This window comes from Triturus cristatus, chromosome 6, assembly GCF_964204655.1.
Source record: "Triturus cristatus chromosome 6, aTriCri1.1, whole genome shotgun sequence".
Classification (NCBI taxonomy): Eukaryota; Metazoa; Chordata; class Amphibia; order Caudata; family Salamandridae; genus Triturus; species Triturus cristatus.
In genome coordinates this window covers 666,108,961-666,127,823 of record NC_140589.1, presented here as the reverse complement: position 1 = coordinate 666,127,823, position 18,863 = coordinate 666,108,961, and the positions used below count along the sequence as shown (strand labels likewise).

General features: G+C 46.1%; 1 protein-coding gene across 3 annotated transcripts in view; it reads left to right on the top strand.

Moving 5' to 3' along the window:
- Window positions 1-18,863, top strand: part of CASP8AP2 (caspase 8 associated protein 2) — a 210,286-nt gene that overhangs the window by 35,980 nt on the left and 155,443 nt on the right. Inside the window, exon 1 of one of the 3 annotated variants that reach the window (XM_085611155.1) lies at window positions 15,376-15,605. The exons of 1 other annotated variant lie outside the window; for it this stretch is intronic. The gene's annotated coding sequence lies outside the window, so the exon portion shown is untranslated. Of the gene's footprint in view, window positions 1-15,375; window positions 15,606-18,863 lie in introns of those variants that run through there. One more of the 3 variants, XM_085611157.1, reaches the window with a different exon arrangement.

Here is an 18,863-nt window from a genome sequence, read left to right as displayed (position 1 = left end):
CATCTTTTATTTACTCTCTCCTGTAGGATATTATTCAGTTGTAACCTCAGTTCGACCAATTTATCCTGAAGCTGTGGTATTCCTGAAGGTGAGTCAATCTTTGACTCAAGGAGTTTCATGTCTTGCTCAAGGCTAGCCACCCTCTCTCTATATATCTTACGCCTAAAAGAAGCTCTGTTGGTAATCTGACCTCTTAGAAAGGCCTTAAAAGTCTCCCAGACCACTGCCAAACTTGCAGAATCTCTGTTGATGTCAAAAAATACTAAGGACTCTATTGCCAAGAACTTCACCTCATCCTCTTCAAGCAGGAGGGTCCGATCAAAGCACCAGGATGGATAAATAGTGGTATCTTCAAGTTTAAAAGAAAATTCTAGAGCAGAGTGGTCTGACAAATGCGAAGGTAAATAGTCTATCATAAGTAGAGAGTCCCTTAAACAGTAGCTAAAAAGCGCATAGTCGATTCTAGACTTATGTTTAAAGCGACTGTTCCGAAAAGAAACACCCAACTTTTTACCCGCTCTTTCACGCCATACGTCCGCCAAACCAAGTTGTGTCATAATAGTTACGAGGGTATGCCTAGATTTGACGGAACTACAGAGTCTAGATTTGACAGATTTATCCAGTCTGGGGTTAAGAACGATGTTAAAGTCCCCCACCCAGATCACTGGGTCCTGAACTAGAACTAGATGGTTCCTAATCGCGTCCAGATGTGAGGGATCGTCAGAGTTTGGGCCATAATAGCCAACTAAGGTAAAAATCTGGGCATCCAATGAGACTCTCACTAATAACCATCTCCCCGAGTGATCTTCTTTATATTCCAAAATTTGTGCTTTAGCAGATTTTTTAAAAATGAATATAACCCCCCTAATATTAGCGTTATGGTCTGTTGAGCAGAATTTGTCGATCCACTTATGTTTTTTTAACAAGGCAGTAGCCTCTGATTTAAGGAGATGCGTCTCCTGAAGAACTATGACCTGCGCCTGAGAGTCCCTCAAATATTGTAAAATACAGTCTCGTCTGCCTCTCATTTGCAGACCATTAACGTTCCAGGAGATATAGTGTGTTAATGTCATGCTATATAAACTATCACGACTCTCTCCTTATTTGGTCCCCCATATAGTAGCATTTTAACTTTAACGCAATGGAAAATCATGGTTATGAAAAAATTAGCTTGAAAAGGTAGACAAATTAGGTTTTTTTGATCCAATAGCTTACCCACCCACCACCACCCCCCCACCACCCCCCTGGAAAACCCTCCCCTACCTAAACTAGCCTGATCTCTGGCCAGCTTTACGCCCACCCACAGCCTTACCCGTCAACCCCCCCCGCTGCTGTAGTATGTACTGTTATGGGTGTAAAAAGGATGACCCAACAAGAGTGTAAAAAGGAAGAAAAGAAAGTATGGAAACACAATTATTTATTTATTTATTTATTTATTTTTCCCTTTCCCTTTTTTTTCCCCCCTTTTTTTTATTTTTATAATGAACTTATGATTCCTACGTGTCAAAAATTTAGTGACAATGTGTTGACAGCGTCATCCTCGTATAAACTTAAGCTAACCTATGCTGCCCAGAGAAGAGAGGCCAAAGTTCAAGGGCAAACAACTGCCCAGAGCGCAAAGAGACCGTGCGGAGATGATCGCATTCGATTATTTTGTAGTCTGGTCCTGTTTCCGAATTGAATCAAGTAGGTCGTCAGCATCTTGAGTAGAGCGAATATTGTACATCTTGTTATTGTGCATGATCCGTAGGAATGCTGGAAACCTCATCTGTACAGTGGCTCCTAAGGACCTGAATTTGTCCATACGTTGCCCCAGCTCCCACTGTCTGTCTAATGTGGTTTTAGAGAGGTCAGAACGTATCTCAAAGGAAAAATCCGAACACTTAAACGATCTAGTTTTCAGAGCGAGGTTTAGGATCTTTTCCTTGAGTGCGTAAGTCAAAAAGTTAACTAAAACCTTCCTGGGTTTAGATCTTGCTGGATTCAGACGGAATGGATCTCTGTGTACTTGCTGGATATCCTTGTCTAGTTCCTCGGTTGTTTCGACAAGATTTAAGGATTCCTTCAAAGTCCGAATTATAAAGCTTTTAAGGTCCGAACCTTCTTTACCTTCAGGAATTTTTAGAAGTCGAATATTATTACGCCTGGAATGGTTTTCCAAAACCTCGACCCTCTCTCTCATGTACTCCCCGTCTCTTTGAAGAGTATTTATTTTGGACCTAGCAACCTCCAGATCAGTTGTTAAAGGACCTACAGAGCTTTCCAGTATACCAGTTCTTTCACATAACCCTTTCACCTTTTGGCCTAATAGCTCACAAGTTGCTCTTATATCGTTCTGATTTGACTTAGAAACTGCAAAGTCATGTCGGATCTCTTCCCTCATTGCATTAATAGAGCTAACTAGGGCCTCAGGAGTATTGCCCACCCCCAGAGCTTCCTGACCCGAATCTACTGCCTCTACTACCTCCTCAGTCTCCTCCACCGTCGCCGCTTTTTCTAGCACAGTTGGGTTTAATACCCCTCCATTTAACAACTTGACTTGTTGATTAGAGGGATCATTTGGGGTAACAGTTTCTGCAGTCACCACGGCCGTAACCGCACCCAAGTCTGGCGAAGTAATTTCTGAGGAGCCCTCAGACATCGCCACGTTAGTAGGGAGACTGGGAGAGGAGATTAAACTTGGGGTGGCGTTTAGTGTGAGCTGTTGTTTCGTGTTATGAGAAATTTCTCCCCCAGATGCGGCCATATCCTGCGTAATCTTCAATACCTGGGGTAGCGCTTTAAAATATGAGCACAATGAAGGAGCTATATCCCCTGGAGCATTCAAATTCCTATCTTTTGCCTTTTTCTGTCTAGTATGTTTAATAGCTTCTTTGGTAGGACCCCCCTTAGACTCGCCCAAACTTTTTTTATGTTCCAGCCTTGACTTTGGGGCCCCCCTCAAGATGCACTCTGGGAGTTGTGGTTTACTGTGATCCAGCCTAAGCTCCTTGTCCCGACTCTAAGTCTTACTTCTTGTAGCACCTAGACTAGAGTTAAAGGTATTACTGTTGCTTTTATTAATACCTATCTCATTCTGCCCCCTGGTAAGAACGGATGCCTTACTTTCACCTGGAGCAGAAACTTCACGGTCCCCTGATGCCTCTAAGTCTGCCAAGTCTGCCGCCACTTGATCTGTCTCCAGTTCCGATGTGTTGATGACAAGGCGAAACCTTCGCAGCACGGTATCCCTCGGTGTCGAGATCTCTCCTCCTGCTCTTCTGCCGAGAGAAGACGCGGTGTGTGCACCGCGAGCAGCGGCCGCACGGCCGCGCCTAAACTCCACGGCTGCTCGCCCCCAACTCGGGAGAAGGACGGGAGCCGGAGCAGAAGCGGGTGGAATCGCCGGTTTACACATTTACCAGTGCCTGGAAGGACGGTAACAGTAGTGACGGTAGTAATAGCTTGCTGAGCCCTTGATACCTTACTCTCTCACCTAAGCCGTGTGTTTGTCGGCATAGCAGCGGCGGAGATCGCGGGAGGCTGGTAGGAGCGTGCGAGCCGCTCTAGCTAGCGGCCGCCATGTTTTCCCCGCAACACTCAGAGCAATGTGTACGGCAAAGACGAGTGTTGGCTTTGGAAGTGTTCAATTTGGCTTTTTGGAATCTGCTGATTAATTGGCGATAGAATCCGGGTTTTTTTTTTCCCCCCGGGTCCTATGATTATGCCTTCGAATACTCCCTGGACCGGGTCCTTGCCTAGGTTCACGTATGGTCCTCCAGGTTGAAAAAATACCTAGATGGAGTTGGCAAAGTCCCTTTTGTGTTGGGTTAAATAGGCTACCATCATAACATACCGTGCTTATGTGTGGTGTAGGGTGGTTGGCTCTCCCAATATTGAGGGTAAGGCAAATGAGGACAAAAAAAACAACAACAAAAAAAACACATACATTTGTGCACTGACTCCGTGGGACCTTTGTTCTTTCTGTTTCCATCCCCTCTTCCCCCATTTAACCTAGAATTGCTTTGACTAGTGTTGGGCTGTGTCAGTGATGGGTGAAGGTGGGAACTTACCTCTTTTAATCCCTATCGCTCCTGCAGAAACTAAGGTGAGATCTGATTGGTAGTAGGCAATTGACTACTGTGAGAAAGTGGGTTTCTGTTGCAGTAATCCCCCCCTTTTTAGGTCTCGGCTAGCGAAGGCTGCGCTTGCGCAGTCTCGCTCGCGAGAGATAATGACTTGGAGAAGAGGGGCTTGAACCCGCCCCTCTTCTCCATTGGCTGGCCTCTTGAATGCTGGCCAGCCATTGGAGAAGAGGTTCGTCACTCCGAACAGTTCCCGTCCTTTTCGGATTCGGGGGCGTGTTTTTTGCAACTTTTCTAATTATCTCCTCCAGCCAATGGCAAGAGGAGAACACGCCCCCGAATCCGAAATCGCCGCTGCCTTTCTCCGAGGCGAAGCAGAAATGCCTCGGAGAAAGGCAGCGGCGATTTCGGATTCGGGGGCGTGTTCTCCTCTTGCCATTGGCTGGAGGAGATAATTAGAAAAGTTGCAAAAAACAGTGGTGTGCTTGTTTTCTGCCAGGGGACAGGAAGCCGAGCACACACCGGGCAGCTGGTAATACACGGACAGTAAAGCAGGCGACATTTTTTGTACCCCTTAAAACCAGAAATACTTCAAATTTAACCGCCTCGCCCGCGCCACCCTGCTTTGCTTCTTTAGACCCACCATGTCACATTACATTCACGTCCCTCCCGGCTCCCCCGATGTGCCCAGGATGAACCTGACTGTAGATGAGCGCGGGTGCCGCGAAGGAGCGATGCGGCTGCTTAAGGAGCTGAGGCCACATTGGAAGCCGGAGGAAGTGACCACGCAGGTAAAAAAAATATACAAACTATTCGCCGCGGACTAAAACGCAGGGGGTGAACCAGCAGCCCGTTGGATATTTCGAGTTGGGTTAGGTGTAAACTGGAAGTCTCGGGCACAACCAGATTAGGGGCGCCACACCCATCCCCCAGCAACCGCAGAGAAGTGTCTACTTGGAGGCCCCACCTCTCGAGTTTGCAGCACGCATGTATAGGCAGCGACAGAGTATTTTTTTAAATCATTGTTTTTTTATTTTGTCAAAGGCAATTGTACAATAATAATAATCTATCCTCCACCGTGGAAACGTTATCAATTTTAACCCGTTTTTGTAAAAAATATTTAGGCATTTATCCGGAAGCACCGTCTAGAGGGTACGTGTAAAAAAAACCCTGTAAAATGTAAGATTAAAGACGGATGCGGTTTCTAATAGTAATGACTCGGTGTAGCGGGCCGACTAGCAATGTTATGGGCGTGTGAGGCCAGTGAAAAGGAACTGTGCTTTCACTTCCGCCTTAGTAACACGTTGGACGGTGACGTCTTCTTAAAGACCCAGCCGTGTCTTGGTGTCGATCCCCGTTGTGTTGAAAAACGTTTGCTATGTTAGTTTAGCTCGTCAAGTTTACTGTGTATGAAGTGGCATGTTTTCAATGTATTACGTGTTAAATCACTTTTAAATCCCCGAACTTCGACCCGATCGTGGGTGCTGGTAGCAATGTGAATGTAATGCATTTTGGTCCAGTAGCCTCAGCACCATATTGTTAGTTATTTTGCAACCATCCGATAAACGAAACGCTTTTATCTAACATAAAGACTAACCACCCTACCTAATTGGACTCTTTTATGGGTACTGGACTAAGGATTTTGTCAAGTGTTGCCGCCAAATTGTACTTTTTGTTGTATTTTTTTTTATACCTGTAGCAATGCTTGATGCTGAAATGCAAAACCACAAGCAGATTCTTTGTGGGGTTTTTTTTTAATTCTGATGCGTAATAATCGTACATCTCTCCCCACAGACATGGCTGGCGCTAGGCACTTTAATTACCTGCTGATTTGTAGCAGAATGGTTCTCATGTTGTCCATTTAAGGATGTATGCCATAGATGTTGCAGTAAGCTATCTTACTGGATTGTCTTATTGGGGTAAGATACATTTTGTTTTATTTATTTGGGGCTGTTTTAAAGTGCGGGCTTATTTCCAAAAGAGACTCGAAGAAACGCCAGAACCACCTTATTTATTTATTTATTTTATTTAAGCGTTTTATATAGTGCTGGCAAGACCCAAAGGTATCCGAGCTATTGGCATTGCTCATGACATTATTTTTGTTTATGTTTTTTTAAAGCATGTAAAGAAACGGCATTATTATTTACAATGTCAATAGCTTAATCAGTGTGTGTGTAGGTGGCTCTGTGTGTGGGTGCAAATGCAATAGGTCTCGCATTTGAGAGTAATTAAGCTATTGCATTGTAAATAACAATGCCGTTTCTTTAAATGTTTTAATAACAAAAACATAAACAAAAATAATGTCATGAGCAATGCCAATAGCTCTAACTTTACCAAGGCCGAGACCATTGCATTGTAAATGCTTGTTCTTTTTTTGTTGCCAGACTACTGATGCTCTTTGACTTGGTGTGCCCTGGGCTCCTGCCAATCAGGTGCCCAGGACCTGTGTTCCTTGCCTAAAACTGCCTAACAGCCAAAATCCAATTGGCATCTCTGGCCACATGTCAGCCCCTGGTAAATGGTACCCTAGGTACCCAGGGCCTTGTGACCCGAGAAGACCCCTAGGGGCTGCAGCACTTATTGTGCCACCCTTAGAGGCCCTGTACCCTGACACACACACACTGCCCTTGCAAGCTGAGTGTCTTGGTACAGAACAAAACAGAGAGTCGACATGGCACACATCCCTGTGTGCCATGCCCACAACACACACTGCCCTGGCATACCTCATCCACCCCTCTGGCTGGGTGCACTATGCCAGTGGTGTGGGTACAGGTACATGAGCCCTGTGCTCCTATAGTACCCAGGACCATTCATGGGCACTGTAAGTGCAGTGCTGCCTTTTAAGAGTATATGGTGCTGGGAGAGCGTCAACACGAACAACACAGCACCATGATGGCTACACTGAAGACTGAGACGTTTGGTATCAAACTTCTCAGCACATTAAACCCGCACTTATGCCAGTGTGGGATTTAATGTAAGATGCACGACAGAGGGCAACTTAGAGTTGCCCCCTGAACCTAACCTACAATCCACGTCCTGTCTGAGGGGCTGCCTAGGCTGCCACACAGCAGACATGTTGCTAAACCCCTGGGTAGAGAGCCATCCGCTCTCCTGGGTCTGCAACAATGCACATCTTGGGCAAGGTGCTAGGTCTCCTCCCCCAGGATGGGCAGGGGAAGCTTCAAAGGCATGCCGCCTTTGTGATCTTCTCCAGGCCACTTGCTGTACTCAGCAACTGGCCCCTACCGGTTCTGACCCCCACTCTGGCGGGAAGACTGGCGGGAAACCCCAAGGGAGGATAGGGGTGTGCCAGCCTCTGCCAACCCCACCCCTCAGGTGGGGGAGGCGAGGTGAAGCACATCTCCGGGCTCTCGCCATCTTGAAGATGGGGAGCCCTGCCCAATCAGGACTAGGCTACTGCCCCCCTCCCACAGGAGAGTGGCAGGATAGGGGGTGTACCCACCCCAGGGAAGGGACCCATTGGTCCCTGCCCTTTACCTACCTGTAACGCCTCGAGGTCGCGTCCACATCCTGTGATTCTGGGCAAATCACTTAATCTCCCCTTGCCTGAATGTGTAATGTAAATACGGTGCTATGTAAAGCGCTCCAATACCTTCGGGTCGAGTTCACGCTAAATAAATATGTATATATATATCCTGGAGCCAAATGGGCCATGGACAGGAGGTTGGGCATCCCCTCACCTCTGAGGAAAGCCAGATTTGCAAACCAAAGGCGGTGGGATCTTTGAAGGTCCTTGCCTTGGAATGCTAATTTGCAGGTCATCCTGTGGTAGGGTGTGTGTAAAACACCCTTTGCCTGAGCAGGCTTTGTTCCTGACCTCCTAAGAGCAAAGGCCCTCACCCCTAGGGGTCAAAAACTCGTCTTTGGTGGCAGGCTGGATGAAACCAGTCAATACTAGTAGTTGGTAGGTTTTATGGAGTAAGGTAACATCTGGGTGCACGTATTACTAAATTCATCACTGGAATCAGGGTGGGTTTATTAATACAACACATTTGATGCCAAACACCATATGTTTCAGTGAAGCCATTATGGAGCTTTGGAACTCGTTTTGACCAGTGACCTGTACATACCTTAAGATGGCTTCCCTGTTCACTTGTAATATCTAGTAATAGAACTAGATATCACAGGGGTATATCTGTTCATGCAGATATGTCCTCACATAAAATATAATGCACCCTGCTTTAGGGTTCAAAGGCCAGCTGTAGGGGTGACTTACATATATTAGCTACAGTCACTTCGGCATGACACAGGAGTATGCCATGTTTTCACTCATGGTTTGCACCATATCATGCAGCCTGCAATGGCAGTCTGTATGGAATTTGTATGTAGGTCCTTTAGGGTGGCATAAGATATGCTGCAGCCCTCTTTAGTACCCATGCCTATTTACTAGGGACTTACAGTCCTTAGCCACTTGTAAAACAATTAGACTTCACCTTGTTTTAGGGAAGGAGCACTGGCACTGAGGTCTGGTTAGCAGGCTTCAGTGCACTGTCTGAGATGAAAATCAGCATCTAGTAGCTAACAAGGGGGAAAAGGTGGGGGGATAACTGCAACAAAATCCCAGTTTCCTACAACAACCTTATTTGAACAATGGAGCTCTTTGACAGTTGGTTTGAATTAGTCAGCAATCCACCATTATGCGCACCACTACTGATGCGGAGACACTCTCCATCTTTCCATCACACTCAAGCTCCCCATGCTGCACCCTTTCCCTCTCTCCCTCTCTCGAAAGCCTCTATCCTAGTGCTGTTATCGTGCAAGACCCCAGTGTCCTCCTGCCGGAGCCAGCCTTCTCCATTCCTTAATTCGCCAAGGGCATCATGGCTACTCCGTTATTTTCTGTCGACTAGCCTCACCCCCACGATACACTAGGGCTCATCAAACATGCTTTGTTTGGGCATACTACTAGTTGTGGTAGGCCCCCAGAACTGGGATACTAAAATCCTGAGGTTGGCACAGTTACCCAATATAACTTCCCTCTCACTCCACTCTTGCTCCATCTTTGTGGGTGGGCCTCCTGTGGTTTCTAGGACACGGGCTGGGTGATATGGTGAGACGGCATTGCCTCAGGATGACCCACTCCCCACATTCTGCTCACTCCACCCTCACATCGTCATTGCCCTCCTTGCTGACATTAATTTCCTCACCTTGAACATTCAAGTCATTGACACCGCTAGAAAGCGCTATGCAGTCTATTCCTATATCTTGCACCAGCAAGAGCAGATTATCTTTTTCCAGGAGACTCATGTCACAGCAGGTGAACTAGAGCGCTTTGGCAGGTGTTGGAGGGGCCTAAATGTGCGCCACCATCTACTCGGCATATGCACAAGGCATCCTGATATGGGTTCGTCCTGGTGTCCCCTTCCAGGAAACAAGTATGACTATCGACAAGGAGACCCGCTACTTGCTCCTTGAGAGCTGCCTCGACAGTGGGCCACTACTTCTTGGGAGCATCTATGAACCAAAAACTAAGCAGGGGGCCTTCTGGGATACCGTCTCCACCATACTCGCCAATAGAACCACGGTTCAATGGGTGTTGGGTGGCGACTACAATTGTGTGCTCGATCTGGCACTGAATAGGTCCCATCCCCCATGACCTTGCTCTCCCCACAGGGGTAGGTGGAACACTTCCTGAGATGGGCACACCACTGGCCACTTACGGATGCATGACGATCCCGAGATCCTGGATCTCGGCCTTACTCCTTTCACTCCACACCCCACATTTTACATATTCGACTTGACCGTTTCCTTTGCTGTACCTTACTGGTGTCCCTTGTCCAACACTCAAGATTATACGAGACGCGTTGGCTGTGAGCATGATACACATATCATGGCCCTCAGATGGGCTCCCTTATCCTCGCCGACTCCTACATGGAAGCTACTACGTGATTGTCTGTAAGACCCGGTGTTCTGGGAAGAGCAGGTAGATGACATCTGACATTGTTTTTCTGAAAACCATAATACAGCCTTCTGCAGGGCGCCTGAGTGGGATGCCTTTAAGGTGGTGACAAGGAAATCTATATTCAACAGATAGCTGGAGTCCTCAGAACCCTGGAGAGGGAAATAGTGACAGCCGAGCAGAACCTAGCTGATTTGGGCAAAGCAGCTGATACTAACACCAGCTCGCCCACCAACTCTCAGAGGCAAAAACCTCCTACGCTGTCTCCCTAGAAGATCTACTGCACTTTAATTTCATGGCCCAAGCAGCTAGCGTTCACAAGGAAGGGGGATAAATCCGGAAGACTCATGGCCTGGCTACCCCAACAGGAGCCAGTATCCCGCCCCATCAGCGAAGTGATTGACCTTGCAGGCAACACTGCTTGTACACAAGCTGATATACTACAGGCCATCTATGACTACTAATCGGCCATCTACAGGGCACCACCAGACGCTGCGATGGATCCCTGCAATACGTTCTTGATGTGCATTTCCCTCCTGCGCAGCTCCCCCTCCACCAGACTCTCCCTGGATCCGGCAATCATGCCACCAGATGTGACGCAGGCAATCCGCGACCTCACCTGGAACAAACACCGGGATTAGACAGTCTATACCTGAAATATTACAGTGCTTTTTCGTCACTCTTGGCGCCCCGTCTCGTGGAAAGGTACGCCTGCACTCGCTCTGAGAGTCCCTTTTGGTCTCCCTCCTTAAATCAGATAGAGATCCCATGCAGCTGACATCTTATAGGCCCATAGCCATTCTCTAGCCGACTATAAAATCTTGGGCAAAATCCTAGCTGACAGGTTCGCCCAGGTTCTCCCAGAACTAGTGCACATGAACCAAAATAGCTATGTTCCGGGCCGCGGTATCCCAGAATATCCGTTGCCTCTTTCACTTACAGGATCAAATAAAGGGGCGGTTCCAACTACCATCTTGTCATTGTCGATTTGGAGAAAGTATTTGACATTCTAACATGGCACTATCTTTTCACAGTACTCAATTCACATGGAGATCAGGCTCAGACTACTAGCCTACAGCAAATTACTGTACCCCAAGCCGATCTTACAGATCCGCCTGGGCCGCCTCATATCGACCTCCTTCCTGGATGGCCGCGGAACGAGACAGGGATGCCCACTTTTCCTGAAACTGTTCGTGCTTGCAATGGAACCTCTTGCAATACAGCTGCATGGGGAGGGTCAGGAGTGGGACATCCCACTCGCTGGCTGGACACACACTATGTCCCTATAAGCGGGCAACCTGCTCTTATACATACGAGACATAATGGCGGACCATACGCCACTTGGAGACATCCTAGCAGATTAAAGCTCCGCTGTTGGACTCCGAGTCAACTGGGTAAAATCAGACATATACCCGATCTGCTGTGTGATATATAGCTCGGCGACACCTGCCTCAGTTGGAATGCTTAGGTGATCCGTTACCTAGGGGTCTACCTCTACCATAATCCCTGGGACCTATACAAAGGAAACCTCTGCAAAGCCTTGGTGGGAATTAGAACCCTGGTGCATTTCTGGCAGTCCTTTCCTCTTGCCCCTATAGGCAAAGTCACCTTGGCTAAGATACTTTACCCTGCCTTTAATATTACATTACGAACCTCCTGGTTATTCTACCACGTTCCTTCTTTAAGGAACTAGACTCTCTACTCTGCACACTAATTGGAGGTGCCAGGCGCAGGAGGGTTACTTTTACGAAATTGCAGCTTCCGGTAGAATGGGAAGGTCAGGGAGCTCCCTCCTTCGAGGTGTATTTTCTTGCAGCACAGCTCCAGTGGTTGTCCTGATGAATGGCTGGGCGCTATTTGGACAAAACCTACACCAAACACAGGCCCCTGTCGATATCAACAACCTAAGGCTTCTGCCTTCTAAAAGTTCTGCTCCCTTCGCCTTCTCTACCTCTAGTTGGTCTCCCTCGTGGCCTGGTTTTTTACACAACCGGAGACCTGAGGGTCTGGACAGACTGCTCGGTGCTTCCAGCGTGTGACCTCTTTGCCTAAGGCCATCTCCTCCCCTTCCACCAACTTGCCAAGGAGCATGACCTTCCACCAGGACCGTCCTCTTGCACAGACAGCTCAGTCACATGTGTCACGCCCTTTGGGACCACTCGGAGGGGGAACCCGCCACGCATCCAATTCAACAGACCATCCTAGTTATGGGCACCCGCCGTCACCTAAGAACCTGGCTATATAAAACCTTACGTGAATTGACGACCATCCCCCGCACAGCACTGCGACAAAAATGGGAAGATGCTACACGACAGTAATGAGATTGGACACTCGAGTTTCCCAAAAATATCCCTCGGAACTCAATTTAAAAACATACAATTCTTCCTACTCCACAGGGCCTTTTTAATCCTGGCTCAACTATATTGCTACTTTCCCGGAAGGCAGTTTGATTTCCCATTTTGCCGAGCTCCTGACGCGGACCTCATGCACGTGCTGTGGTCTTGTCCTGTCCTCCAGAATTATTGGCACTCAATCCGCACCACCCTATGCAAATTGATAAAACTATCAGACATTCACACATAGGAAGCATGCTCCCTATGCATATTTAAGCGTAAGAAACAACAGAAAAAAACGCAGCCACTCTGGGGCCCTAGCACTTCGACTCCCCAAAGGCACAATCACACTCTACTGGTGCTCTGCCACAGCACCCGCAGTGGATGTATGGCGGGAGTAGTGAGCAAATGGGGCACAGCAGAAGACATCTCCGTCACCAGGAGGTATAACAGCTGCGCAAATAACCTATCCCCCCCCTAGTGGGCCACCCTGCTTACACACGTCCAGAGAGGTGGGAAATGAACGCATGCAAACGCATTATGCGCTCCACGCATACGCTATAATTACCACCCTAATCGGGGAAACCCACATTAACGTTTACCCACAGTAGTCCTTTGTTCACTTTCGCACACTTGGCATGACCCCACATGCCAACTCGCCTGCCCCCACCATGCTGCCCACAACACTCTCTACAAATTGCAATCACTACCATGCCCTCCCGCCACCCATCCAGACCCCTCCGTTCATTTCCAGTTGCGCTTCAATGCTGATCTGCAGCAGGTTAAGCTCAGCGTATACCAAGGACAATACGGACCTCTGTACCTATATGCGTACTGCGTTGATGGCTTCTTTAAGGCACTCAGGCACAACTATACTGACCTTCTTGTCCAGTGCTACTGTCTCTTGCTGTAAGATGTCACGTACTAATGTTGTTTGTATAGTAAAAACCAATACAAATATATATTTTTTTAAATGGTGATGTCTCGCTCAAGGCATTTCACCAGGATGGACTGGAGTCTGTTGTAAAACTGTTCTTTTTCCTCTTCTTTGCTGTCCTTTGTTGCATTGCACTGGATAACGCTGATCGCTGTGATGATTCTGGGACCGTGGGCTTCCCATCCAATCAGAGCTCTGTTGGCTGCTGGTGTTAGCATAAGTGCTACTCCCCGAGTATGTGAGGCATTCTATCCCTCATGCCCATACTACAGCAGCATTACTCCAGGTGCCAGTCTTTTCTGTTCGGACATCGTACAGCTGGTCTCGCTCATGCCATTTATTTATTTACAGATAATGTTTTGCGGGGTGTACAGCTGATAGGGGTTCACGTGCAACTAGATAAGATCCTAAATCGTTATGTGAATGCAGGAAATTCTGTCCGGTGGTCACACCCCAAGGTCCACGAGGTGGAAGACAAATGTCAATAAGGAGACAGGTCCTGCTGGCTATACATAGGTTCTTGGAATAAATTCGTCAGATTCAAGGGGTGATGCACAAAAATTCATCATTTTATGTATTTTTAAAAGTGATCGAAATGGCGCAAGAATTGAAAAATCGACACGTGTTTTGCCTATATGGCTATCCTGCCAAGGGCCTACTCACGGCATCTACAGCGTAAATTATATTTGTCTCTGTCTTATCGGAACAGAATTAAGTAATGGCCTTCGGGCGTCTCTACGGTACGGTACTATCTTACAGGAGGAAAAAACAGAGAGAAAAACAATTACTCAGGAAAAAGCCATGTTGTGAGCCTTTTTCTGAAGCTGAGCTAATCATTTATATGGCGAAGGTCCACGGGTAGCAAATGCTCCAGTACTATGAATCCTTGCAGGACGGGGAAGTCATGAATAAGATAGCTGTATTAGCGCTGGCTAGCGGAGTCCAATGTGTAGGTTCCTTTGTCAGGGTGATCGTCACCAAAATTATAGTAATGGCAATACACAGTTAAGCTTTAAAGTTGATTTATTACCAAAGAAAAGTCCTGGCACAAGTGGAGCAGGAGCAGATGCTACACTGACTGTTCTCCAGATCGGCCCTGTTACATTCCGTTTTACATCTCAACATTGTAATAGAGGACTCTTATCAGATGCCAATATAGGGACAGAATTAATAACACATATATTTCAACAGGTCTGACTAGAAAGAACAGAGTCACAACAATAAAGCTGTTAAGATTGGTGTACAAATATAAACGAAACCCTTTAAAACTCGAATTTTCGATTTGTAACCATTGGATTCACAGAAGTATGCAGGGCTAGTAGAGTAAGACATTCTAGTTTTAGCTAAAATAAATTTACTTGGTAAGTAAACCTTTCAAAAGATGCCCATCAAGAGCAATGCTGAGGAGGAGCAGAACTGAGAAGCACTAGAGTTTGAAATATTGCCGCGCGTACAAACAGGAAACCGGGCAGCTGGTGACGTCGACCGTCCTTTCAGCACTCTTCTGCTAAGAACTTGAAGTTGTACAATCCGAGATGTACAATAGGGATTTTGGGACTGTCCTCTAAACTGTACGAACGCGAAGAAACCTGACGGACCACACTACTAACTACGGCAGGTCGGCAGCACGAGTTTATATTATTCTCATGTGTACATTTATTGTATTGAGGTTTCAAAACGGAAGTTGAATGATGTAATACTGGTTCACAGCAAATAAGAGTACGCTCACTGAAACCGGAAGTGATGCACGGACCGGGAATCTGTGCGTTTTTGGTATGCATAAACTTGCTGGTTTCTGTTCAGAGTGCTTTATTTAGGAGGTTTTGTGCTGCTCAGTACGCCATTTAGGTCATTCTGAGCGCTTGAGCACAAAGAGAGTGACTTATAACGACATGTGAGCGCTTGTATTTTAAGAAACGCACATACAGTGCACGCATTTACACTCTACGTGAAGGGTCTGATGTAAGTGTCCCCCCCCCCAGATGCCTATAGCTGCCGTTGGCTTTTTACAGTAGATTGGATGGGACGAGAGGACGGCCTGAAACCACTTCAGCGGATGGAAAGGGTGGCAAAACAGTGGCACCTAGTCTGCCCTGTAGACTTTGGCTCCGCCCTTCCCCTGACATAGCAGGGACGCGTCACGTGAGTGCGACGGCACCTCTGCTGATTGGCTCCAAGAGCCTGGCCTGGCAAGACTGTGGAGTGAAGCCTGTGAGCCCGAGCCCGGGAAAACTAGAGGCCCAGCGACTGGCGCCCATCGGGTACCCGGTGGAAGAGCAGCAGCGGGGCTTGCCGGACTGTCCTCGCTGCTCCTTCCGTCATCATATACAACGAAAGCTGGCTCAGAGCGGGTGAGCATGCGGGCTTCCCGTGTAGTATAGCCCTGTGCCAGGCTAGTTGCGGGGAATGCACTGGGGAGGAGGGGAGGGGCGGCCAGCAACAGCAGTTTTGTTCCTCGATCACTGCGAGTATGGCGGGTTTCTTTTCTGTGGAGAACAGGACGTTCACTAAGGAATGCTCTTCACAGTTGATGCACAACTCAACCACTGCTAACAAAACCAGCCGACTCAATAGCCTAAGCCACAGTCTCGTAACCAAAACACTTAAGGATCACAGCTGCGTGGATATTGAGCACTCGGAGTGATCGCTTTAGGTATTTGCAATGCAGGACAATTGTCGCAGTGTGGCCTGGCTACAGAATGCAGTTAGCTCAGACCGCCTCACACTAACTTTAAAAGGCTAACAGTCATGTTTAATATGTATCATAGTGCCTGGGCTTTTAACGATATGTTTCCTTAATGCGTGTTTGCACGCAAAGCCCAAGCATTGCGCGTGAAAAATACAGGATTGGATCTCGTATAAAAAATGAATGTGATCGCCGACAAATCCCCTCCACTTTCAAAATATTGCACATCTCCATCTGACAATCGGTGATTATATGAAATCGCACAACGAACATTGTTAATAGACTAAAAAATACCATAACTAAGTGGTTGCTTACACCAGTGGCCCGAACTGTATATTTGGTCCCAGCACCCTACTACTACTTTCAGATTTTGTTTTTGCATTTTAAACAGCCATCCGATAAGGTGCGCATAAATGAACTTTTTAAATCTATTAAAAAGCCCAAATCGTGTTCCCATCGCAGCCTGTCGTTTATGGGGTGATACCCGAGTGGGGGGTCACTAATCCTGTTTGGGTTGCGGAGTAGCCTGCTACTCACCGAAAAACACTTAAACACCTCATCAGGGGTAGCAAACGCTATATAAATGCAAACCTCTTCCCTCTTCTATCCCTCCACTATCTTTCTCAATCCAAATAACAGACTAAAACATCTACTGCTCAAATTACTTAATATTTCACCATATGAAATCACCACTAATCCTTTATGGGTTCCGGAGTAGCGTGCTACTTGCCCAAAATGCGATTCAACACCTCATCAGGGGTAGCAAGCACTATATAAATGCCAAACCTTTTCCCTCTTCTATCGTTCTCAATCCAAATAAGACTGACCTGTCCACCGCTCAAATTACTTCATATTTCACTATACTAATTCACCACAAATTCATTATGGGTTCCGCAGTAGTGTGCTGTTTGCCGAAAAAAACGCTTCAATCACCTCATTAGGGGTAGCAAGCGCTATATAAATGCAAACCTTTTCCCTCTGCGTTCCTTTCCAATCCAAATAACTGACTAACATATCCACCACTCAAATTTCTTTCATATTTCATACTAATTCACCACTAATTCTTTATGGGTTCTAGAGTAGCGTGCTTCTCGCTGAAAAGCGCTTTGACGCCTCGTCAGGGGTAGTAAGAGCTATATAAATGCAATTACAATAACCCCTCATTTTAAGACCCACGCTAACTTGATATTAGGTTTCTGAAACTGCAAACGTATCACGCAGGCAGTCTGTAAATCAGCAATTCCTGTGTGGGATTTAAGAAAAGAATGCTAAAAGTGCATTATTTCGAATTTAGACCATGAGTGCAGTTCTATGTTATAAGTAGCCAAGCGTAAGAATGTTGAAAATGACATTTTGAAGTGTTGCCATATTCTTGAAATATCTTTATTGATCCGAATTGACTACCATCCCTGGTTTTAAATATACTGCAGCATTTTATGGGAGCACACCTGAATTTCGGTTTCTGAAAATTGGAAAATTGCCACAGAATCCACAGTTCGAGTGTAACTTTATGAATCCCATTTTGTCCCTGGAAGTTATTGTTCTTCTACGAAATACCAGCAGGCTTAAACTTTTTATCTTTTGACAATTAGTCTACTAAGTATGTATCCAGGTTGATCTAGTGTTTGACTTGGCCATCGCTGCTACTTTGCAAACCTGCATTTGTCCGTCAGATTTGGAGCCTGATCTGCGACTGAACTGCCTTTCGAGTAAATTTCCTCACTCTTGTGTATCAGCTTGTGCAAATTTACCTCAGTGAAAGCTGTCTTATGAAGGCAATTGGCCGATCCCAAAGCTATTTATCTTTTATTGTTTTTCCTGTGAATCTTTGTGATTATTGGTTTCCCAATGTTATAAAACAACATCGTTTTCCTCCGGACTAATTAAGGTAGGAACTGATTTGTCAATTTTTTGCTAGGCCAGGAGGAATGCATTTAATTCTGTAATTTGTGCAGTGGATATGCCCAAGAGCTTTAGATGCATGTTTCTTATTTTAAACCCTAAACTTCCTTTGTACTGTTGCACAATTCGTAGAATACCATTGTTTCGTTGCTGTTGCTTGCTGTCCTGAAACATCAGATACAAATGTGATTTCAGGAATTACCTGATGCTATTGTTTTAATGTAGTATACACCAGTACTGGCCTCACTTGCTGTCTATTGTATCCAGTGGATCTATAATGCACCTAAATTTGTTATGCTTAATTAGTTGCTCCTTGGATGGTATTGGTGCTACTATAATTAGTTTACTTGGGTTGTGGCTCGCACTTTAATAATTGCCGCTTGTATTGCAGAGAGTATTTTTTTGTATTGTAGCAAATTGCTCCTCCGCTGAAGTGCACAAATGTGATTTGTATGCAATTGATACGGTTTACCTTTCATTGGAAAACGTGTGATTATCTTTAATTGGCTGGTAACTAATCTGACCACTGGATTAAGAGTTTTATTTTTTATTTGTAAATGTGCTGCTATAATATGTGGATTTGTAGAGTGCGCTTATCACTTGAGGGTATCCAGGCGCTGTTGTTAGTATGTCTCTCTATAAGCCTTGAGTATTTGCACACGTTGCTGTTTCCAATCATTTGTGGCAAATGTAGGTATGATCATCTGATATAAGGGTCTAACTCCATATAATGCGGCAAATACATTCTGCCAAAATTTAGGAACCCATTTATTCCTGCAATTCACTCAGGGAATTGGGAGGGTAAACATCCCACATTTTTCTAAGTACTCAGGAACACGTCTTTTCCCTTTCCTAGATAATTTGTATCCTAAAAATATTGCATTCAAAATACATATTTTGGATTTCCTGAAACCTAGTTTATAGCTTGCTTCAGTTAGCAATGTAACTATACTGTCAACATATTGTAAGTGTTCTTCCAAATCATCATCTGTAATGCATACGCAGGGCCACTGGAATTACG